This window comes from Magnolia sinica, chromosome 12, assembly GCF_029962835.1.
Source record: "Magnolia sinica isolate HGM2019 chromosome 12, MsV1, whole genome shotgun sequence".
NCBI lineage: Eukaryota > Viridiplantae > Streptophyta > Magnoliopsida > Magnoliales > Magnoliaceae > Magnolia > Magnolia sinica.
In genome coordinates, this window is record NC_080584.1 from 67966608 (window position 1) to 67975561 (window position 8954).

An 8954-nucleotide genomic window follows, 5' to 3' on the forward strand; every position below is an offset into this window, starting at 1 on the left:
GATGGAGTTAAGGGGGTTATCCATGGTGTTGGCATTCAGTGCTTGGGATTCAATTGCATATGGAGAATTACTGCAATGAGCTTCTTCTTCTTTTTCTTGGAGGAAAATTTTTAGCTTTGAATCCATGGATTTGTGGAGTTGGGAATTTGCCAAATCCATGGAGAGATTCTTAAATGGGGTTGGGGTTGTCCATGTAAAGGGTTTGTGGATCTTAAATTGGTTCTTTTTACATGTCATTTTGTTGTATGGACACACAGTCCTTTCCAATCCGAAGTCTCAATTATTTGGCAAATTCTTCCTTATGGTATAATGTGGGGGCTATGGAGAGAAATTTTAGAATCCTTGAGGGAAAGACTTTATAGATTGGCTTTGTAATTCAATTAATTTCCTCAATGATCAAAAGTTAGAGTTTAAAAGGGGTTTGGTTGATTTGCCAAATAATACCTTCTTTGGAGAAACAAACTCTATAGTTTGTGGTGGTGAATTTTTTGCCAAATCCAAATCCATGGGGAGTGTCTTAAATGGGGTTGGGCTGCCTTCATGGGTTGTAAGCTATTTTGGGGTCTTAAATGTGTCCATTTTCCATGTCATTGCTAGATGGACATGGCATCCTTTCCAATCCCAAGACTCAATTATTTGGCCATGGTATAATGTGAGGGTTTTTTTTAGAGGAATTCTAGAATCATTGGGGAAAGGCTTTATAGGGTGGCTCTGTAATTTAATTGATTTCCTCTATGTTCTTTGGATGGATTGTTCAACAGCTAGAGTCTAGGGGGTGTTATCCATGGCACTGCCATTCATTGATGAGGATTCAATTGTATTTGGAGATTTAGGGTAATGAGTTGGTTTTCGTAGCCCTATGGGAGTTGTTTACACATTTATGAATAAAAATAAAAATGAAAGGAAAAAGTATTGGTAATGATATAGACTAGTAGTCCCTCGATCATTATCCTACCTTAATGCCCTTTTACTTAAGAATATATGTAGTGAATCTAGAGGAGAGTGGATGTGTAAGAAATGGTAGAATTTTTGGAGTAAATATCGTTGGCCTTGTTTTGTTGGCCCTGAATTGGTTTTGTTTGCTGAATATTTCAATTGACTTAATAAGGTGGTTATATCCTACAAATTATTTCATGTTTTGAATGTATGGTGATGAGATGCAAGCTTGCCAAAGTACTGGCAGATGTAAAACCTCATAGGTCAAATCATTCGACTTCTTAATGCAACTCATGTGTCTGGAGAAATTGGTTTTTCTGTTGATAAATACATGTATGTGGTTCACGAATATGGAGGAGAGTATAGTTAGAAGAATCTGGCTTCTTAATGTGGTCACACCAAAGATTTTCTCCAAGGCTAATGGTACTTTACATTAAGAAGCAATTTGATAATTCTAATGGAAACTAAAATCACCGGGTTGCCACATCTTTGAGAGCTCAATGACCCAAAGGTATTATTATAGCCATTGAGTTGGCCTTTTTACTAGTTAATGTTATTTTTCATGTAAATGTTCATTGGATAACATTTGTTGATTTACTTTTTACTTTCTTTAAAGTAATTGAGTTTTTTTTTCTTTTTCTTTCTTTCATACTTTTTTAAGTGTAAATACTTTTTGATCCTTTAGTGTGGTAATATAGAATTTTTCAAAGGATTTGATGCATCTTTGTTTTCTCTATACTCCATTTGGCTGATTAATTTGAGTTTCTGTAAAACGTAAAAAGAAAGAGCATTAGTCATATAAATTCTTTAGTCTTGCAGAACTGATTAGGAGTCGAGCTTTGTAAAACATGATGTTAGTTATCATACCAAGATGCCTGTTTCGAGAGTTGACAGTGAGCAGCTTGAGTGTTCTCAGCAGCCATTACTTGAAAACAACTTCGGAACTGTTTTCTCAGCTTTGCCTCCTAGCTTCATTGAACTATTGACTGGCCGTTTGACTGAACATAAGAACAATGGTAAGATATGCAAACTATATTTACTAGTTTCTTTAGTATGACATTCTCTCTATTTGTGTAGTTTTAAAATTTTAAACTTTTTTGGTTGCAGAGATGCATATCGGATTCTTCTTTTCATGGTATGTGAATTTCTTCCATTACTAGTTCTCTGCTTCTAATCTGAAGGTTGTGCCTAGATCAACCGGATTCTTTGTACAGGGCATCAAGATGGTGGGATCCTTCTGTTGGATGGATTGGATCATACATATGTGCCATGCTGTCACATGTTCTGGTGTGAACATGAGCTGACTGTGCTCGTCTGTGGGCTTAGTAAAGCTCTTCCTCACTATTTACTTTGAAAAAGGAAAAAAGAAAAAGCCAAAAAAAAAAAGAACAAAAAATGAGCTCTTCCCCATAATATATATGGGCTTCATTAATCAACACCCAATAAGTAGTATGGAAGTCACTGTCCTCTCATATTGTAATTAGTCTTCAGTGAGATCTAGACTCTTCATTTAGTTGGTCCAATTGCTATGGATCAGTAGTTAAACATGGATTAGACGAACGACCCAATATTCATATTGGTCAGAATTTTGTTCTTACTCCTTTTTATGATGCTGCTTCTGTTCAAGTCTTACCAGATTTTATGACTAGAGTAGATACGGTCATTGATGAACTAGGAGGTGATATGACAATCTAATCGTCTCCAAATCACACACAGGTTAGCATGCTTCATACTTGTACAGTTTTTTTTTTTTTTTGGTTTTTGTTTTCGTTTTCAGTATGGAAATTGAAAGCTGTACATGGTGGATTGTGTTAAGTTGTACAATGGAGAATATACAACCATTTTAGACTGCCAAAATTTCAATGTCCATAACTTCTTGGAAAACTAATGTTTTGTACTAATGATTTCCTTTCAAGTTGATGTTATGCATTGTGAAACTAATTATATTGATGTAGCTTATACCCATTATATCTCATAGTTAAAACAAAGTGGGTTGCTTAAAGGGGATGATCTCACAGATCGCTTTTTCCGAATCCTCATGGTAAGCTTTTTACGTGGTTTTTATTATGTTTCCATGAGAATCCTCTAGATCCTCACAGTTGTATTAAGGTGTTGACCTTGTTAGCATGTGAGTCATGTTAGTAATCATGTATAGTGGGTTTCTTTTCTATTTTGTGCAGCCAACTACTTGAGCATTACCTTTCATGTTTGTGGGTGCTTTGTGCATAGTTGTTTGCCTAGAAACTGCCCCTCCATGGTCCTACTTTTCTTGCTCGTTCTTTGGACTGCGCATGTTTTTGTTGGGTTAGAGGTAAAGGAGACTGTCTTGGCATTGTGTGGTATCAATGGAAGTGGACTGAATAATAAAAAAATGATCATTTTCTCTGTAAAACCTCAAGATGTAAAGGAGGTGGTTTTGGAGTTGAAGCCATTGCTTTCAAGGAAGAAACTTCTTGTGTCCATTGCTGCAGGAACAAAATTAAAAGATTTGCAGGAATGGGCTGGCCATGGTTGAATAATCAGGGTAATGCCAAATACTCCAACTATTGGTGAGGTAGTAACAGTTATGAGCTCGAGAGAAATGACAATAAAAGAAGTTGAAAAACTTGTAGAGGGTATTTTTGCAGCAATTGGCAAGATATGGAGAGCAGACGAAAAATTCTTTGACGTAGTCATAAGCTTGACTGGTAGTGGACCAGCATACATATTTCTATATCAATGGAGGCTATGGCTGATGGAGGAGTTGTTGTTGGTCTTCCACGAGATCTTGCATTGAAGCTAGCTTCCCAAACAGTTTTGGGAGTAGCTGCTATGGCTATCAATTTAGGAAAGCACCCAGGACAACTCAAAGATGATGTTGCATCACCTGCAGGAACTACCATTGCTGGTGTTTGTGAGTTGGATCTCATCAACAGAGTTAAAGGATACTGATCCATCAGTTTTAGTTAATGGCCATTTTGACAATCCACTTGGTTCTCCTGGTGCTAGGGATTGTGCTTCATGTGTTGGTGGGTTTAATGATATCAACTACTAGCTCGTTCCATTTTTTATGTGCTTTTTTCTTTTTCTTTAAGTTTGATCTTGATTGTTATTGTAGCATCAATGCTTGAAATAACACTAACTTCACTTTTTGGTATTTCTATTTCTTTCAAGAAGTTTGGTGTATGGTACATTCGTCATATGGCCTGCAAGTGCACAACAGTGTTGAAGCTTTGTTTGAAGAGTCATTAGTGAATAAGGCTTTAAAGCCCATTCATCAAAAAGGTATGAATTTGTATTGGCGCAAGTTGTGAATCTGAAGTAATGATGAGATTTCTTACAATGTAATGTAGTTTACCATCCTATCCATTTAATTTAAGATGATTTGGATGTCACAGGTACAAGGTAATTGAGGAAGTTGGGGATGGTACCTTGGAACTATATGGCAAGCTGTATACAAGCTAACTAGTGAGGTGGTAAGTGCCTTCAAACTTCTCAAATGAAATGCAGTGTCCCTACTCATATTAAAGAATTCTTTTAGTTGCTTACTTGATTGCTAGTTTAACTGGTTGTGGTTTTTTCTTAGTAGGTTGTGGGTTTTTTGTATATGAAGTTTGATCAATAATGGTAACTCCCTCTCCTTTTTGTTGCATTGTAAAAAGAAATACATTTGCTTGGTTTGCTAGTTGCAGGTGGTTTAGCTGAAAATCATATCTACTTTGCAAACCATGTCAAGATTTCTAGATGTTGTTATATAAATGTAAGGCGTGTTTAGATGCAAGGCATGCTCAGTTGAATTGAACTAAAGGAAACAAAGAAAAATGTAAAAAAAAAAAAAAAAAAACCAATCTTGAATCAGGTATCATTATTCTAATTTGAATGAGGTTGGCATTGCATATCATGTATTTTAATTCAGACTCAAAATCATCTGAATTTGCAGTTTCTGTCTCTTTTTTTTTTTTTTTTTTTTCAATTCCTCTCTTTAAGCTTTAATTCCTATGATTCAAAATCAATTATCATTCTACATACTATTCAAATTTAAATTCAATTATCAATCAGAGCAAACTTGGATACTATTCAATATGTTCTTATTTATGAAATATCTGGCTGTTTCATCATCCTATTGACTCTGTTCTATGTTAAACTTCAATCTTATCAATGTCATAGGTTCTTGAGTTTGAATGCAAAGCAATCATTGGTTAACCATTACTAATTATTATTTTTCATGTAAAATGTTTTGAGTTCCTTCAGTTGTTGATGCACATTCCATGAATGGCTAATGCAGGCCCATGATGGGAAAGGACCTACATTTCTTGGATCATCATGCTAATATGTCAGGTAGCACAACTTGAAAATGTATTTTAAATGATAATACTTCCCAAAGAACTCATAGAAGGGTCAAGATGTTTGAACTTTGTGGATCTATACTTTCAAGCCATATTGAATGAGAATGGTAATTACCTATCTGCACTGAAAATTAATTTTCCGTTAGTGATTGTTCTTAATTGTTACAAGCTCTTGCTCTATCAGGGCCCAATCAGATCTAAGAAAAAGTTCCTAACCATACAATCTTTGTCCTTTTTCCTAGGCTTGTTACTGTATTTTTTTCCTTAACTGTTTACTCGTAGGCCATTGATTGAAGGATTAGGAACTTCCAATCTGGGGACATTCTCTGTCCAAATTGAGACCCATCAAAGCTATCGTCTAGAATATCACCAGCCGGGACGGTTTGTAACAGACCCATGACTTGTTTTAGTATAAATAGTAGACCATTGTTTTTAAGTTTTAACTAGAGATCTGATTTGCGGTCTTTCTTTTGTAGTAGAAGTTACTTGGCATGTGTGAGGCAAATGGATGTGACATAGTGAGTGGGCACTAATGCAAGTTCATTTATGAATGGTATGAGATGTTTGGATGATATTTTCAAATTATAGCATGACGATGTCTACATCTTTTCCTACCAATCTTCTATACTTCAATATCACTTCTGTAATGTTTGATCATAATATTTCATGAAACTTGGATCAATTCACATTCAATGAATTGCAATTCATTTGGATTGAGCATCTAAAAGCACTCAAGTTTTGTTATTCCACTTAGGAATGGGAAATCCACTACAGTGAAACACCAAGATGGACCAAAAATTCTGGTTTTTAAAAAAATAATAATAATAAAATTTTAATTGAAAAAAGGAGATTTCATTAAGGAAAAAAGAACACTAATGTTTTGTACTTCATAATTTCATACATGTATATGCATGTATGAATTCACAGTGGACAGAAATTTGTTTTTTTTTTTCTCCTGACATTGGTTGTGTGTTCTACAACCATTGAGCATGATGAGCTGTTTTTAGCTGTTCCTGAACTGCATCTCTTTAGATTTGCTTGTGGGCACCCCATTTTTGATGGTGTAACAGAGTGTAATAGATGATATGCAAGCACTTACAAATTACATAAATTGCATGCAAGCCATACAAGTCAAATAAAACTATTCAAATAATGGTTCTCAGTTCAGATATATCATGAACCAAAATTTACACTATCTGATTGTCTAACTATCAAAATGGTGAACATTTATTGGATGATTAAAAATGTTTTCATGCCCAACGGTCCTATTGCCATAAACAAGTGTCCATGGATTAGATGCTAGGATTGTTTTATCAGGATTTACTTCCTATTTCATGGCCTTCGTGTATGTCTGCATTTGTTTCAAGTTGTCCATGGTTTATTGGCGAATGTTGCCATCTGATCATCCTGCTCTATGTCAGAATGTGACCATTTGGATGATTTGGTTTCTGAATTTTCTTTTATCAGTGGCACTTTTTGAGCCTTTCTTTGATATCTTATTTGAACTTCAAACTTATAGTCCAATTACATGCTTTGGAGCAGGTTATTGACTATTTTAACAAGGCACTGGAGGGCTCAAGTATAGATATGTCATAAGCCAGTATCTTTGTGTAGATTGATCTTGGGAAAAAAACAATTACATGACCGCCACTGCTAAGGTAATTTTTTCTTATTCCCTTCTTATTCCCTAGTTTTAAGCTATTTTTAGCTTTTACACTGCAATACCAACATTTCATGGATTCTTTTACGTCCGTTTGGGTGGGATATGACCTTTTTTATAAGAGCTGTCCATGCCAGTTTTTGAGAATTGGGTGCAGCAAGTGGGTCCCATTAATCTTAAAATTAGTGAAGATCTCAAAGTTGTCAATCTATACTCTTGGGAATTGAGCAGTAGGTGGGCTCATCAATCTTAACAATGCTTAATTCCAAGACCCAAATATGCTAATCTCAGCTTTTGGGAATAGGGGGCAAAAGGTGGGCCCATCAATGTTGGAATTGGTCACTACTTGAAGGCTCCAAAGTTGCCCTCAATCTTGGAATTTGACCAATCTTTGAAGAGCCCAAGTCAGTTCATATTCCTAGATTGGCTAAACAATGAAATAATCCAAATGCATGTAATCATGCAGCAAGGTGATGCATTCAGGTTCATTCATTACAGGGAAGATGATTCATGTGTTTAGCCTAAGTAGGAAGAGGCTAACTAATTGGGTATTTTCTACTAGGAATAGAAAATAGTACAAAGTACAAACAATGTTAATGTTGGTGAGGAGGCATTTTGGAGAATAAGATTGCATAAATACTGAAATAGGTAAAATATAATAAAATTTCATGATATGTGCTACAACCAAACATTACCATAAACAAATAGGCATTCTATGGGATGCTTTGCAAGTGCTTGCACCACTCCCATGAATCTAGCTATTGGACTGTGGTATCCACTTGAAAACAGAGCAATGGTCCAAATTCCACGGCGAAGCTCATAATAGCTAGATGGTCAGGGTAGTCCCATCACTGTGGGGTTTTCCCAACAGTCCATCCATGCAGTGGCCCATAAGATCTACATCCCCGGTCACCATACATGCATAGAACTAATATGTCAAACCGTTGCAGGGCTCGTGTTAGCTTCCCTTGCATCACACAAACATGGAGTTGAGTTGCCATTAGTGTTTTTCTCCCATTACAAGCATTGATTATAGAGTTGTAAGATATTTATTCAGAAAAGGACAGAACTTTACTATATTAAGTAAGTAACTGATTGCATTTTCAAGACTGTCCTTTTCATCTCTATGGACCATTTTGAGAAATTTCATTTTCATTATTGGATAGTGGAAATTTCCTTGCTCATGTGTCTAGAAAATATGATTGCTTCTTAGTCTATTGCTTCTTAGCTAAATTGCAAATCCAAAGCTCAAGTGAAGTATGTGGATCAAAGGAAACTTGTGCAATGATCAGAACGAGTGAAGTCTGTGGATTTGCATCCAGTAGAACCATGCTAATTTTAATTATATTAAAAAGATATCTCTAACCATTTGGACATCTGATTTTTACACACCTTACTACCTCTTGAGTGGGGATGGAGATAAAGGTGCACCAACTTGGTGCATGCACTGTGAACTGAAGTCAGTGCTTAGTTTGTATCAGGGAATGATTAAGTAAGTTTCATTTAAATTTTTTTGAATTGACAACTCGCTCTCTGTATTTGCACTGCATCCGTTATATTTGAGAGTACCAGCACTTTCAGAAAATATGCCAGAGGATATTAAGGTGCGCTTCTTTAAGATTTTTCTTTATCATGCGTTTGCAAAACATGCTTGGTTGTTCATCAATCTGTGTTGGTTATTTCAGTTTCAATGCAATAGAAAATGTATGTTATGTTGATACTGAATTTTTATATCCTCTCTACTGGCAGCAAGAAATCTTGAAGGAAAAAGGAACGGCTATATGGAAAGGTATTGCCTCCTGCAAAATAGAGAGCAATGTAAAGGAGATTGGTGCAAAGGGAAGAGGATCTTTGTAGCACGTGTCAGATTTGGGATATTCATCAGTTAGGGACCAGACTTACCAAGAAAAGGATGATGACCTTTTCTTTGTATTCTCAGCATTATTGTAATTGTAATTGTAATTGATTAAATGAAAGATTGTAATTGATGCATTATTGAATGAATGAATGAATGATTGTGCAGGTGGTAATTG

At 35.6% G+C, this 8954-nt stretch overlaps 1 long non-coding RNA gene and 1 pseudogene across 1 annotated transcript; both read left to right on the top strand.

Moving 5' to 3' along the window:
- Positions 1-2490: 2490 nt before the first annotated feature.
- LOC131220612 (uncharacterized) lies at positions 2491-4879 on the top strand. Its single transcript, XR_009158724.1, has 3 exons — positions 2491-2652; positions 2915-2977; positions 4505-4879. It is a non-coding gene; the product is annotated as an uncharacterized LOC131220612 (long non-coding RNA).
- On the top strand, positions 3046-4202 carry LOC131220611 (pyrroline-5-carboxylate reductase-like; annotated as a pseudogene).
- Positions 4880-8954: the final 4075 nt, after the last annotated feature.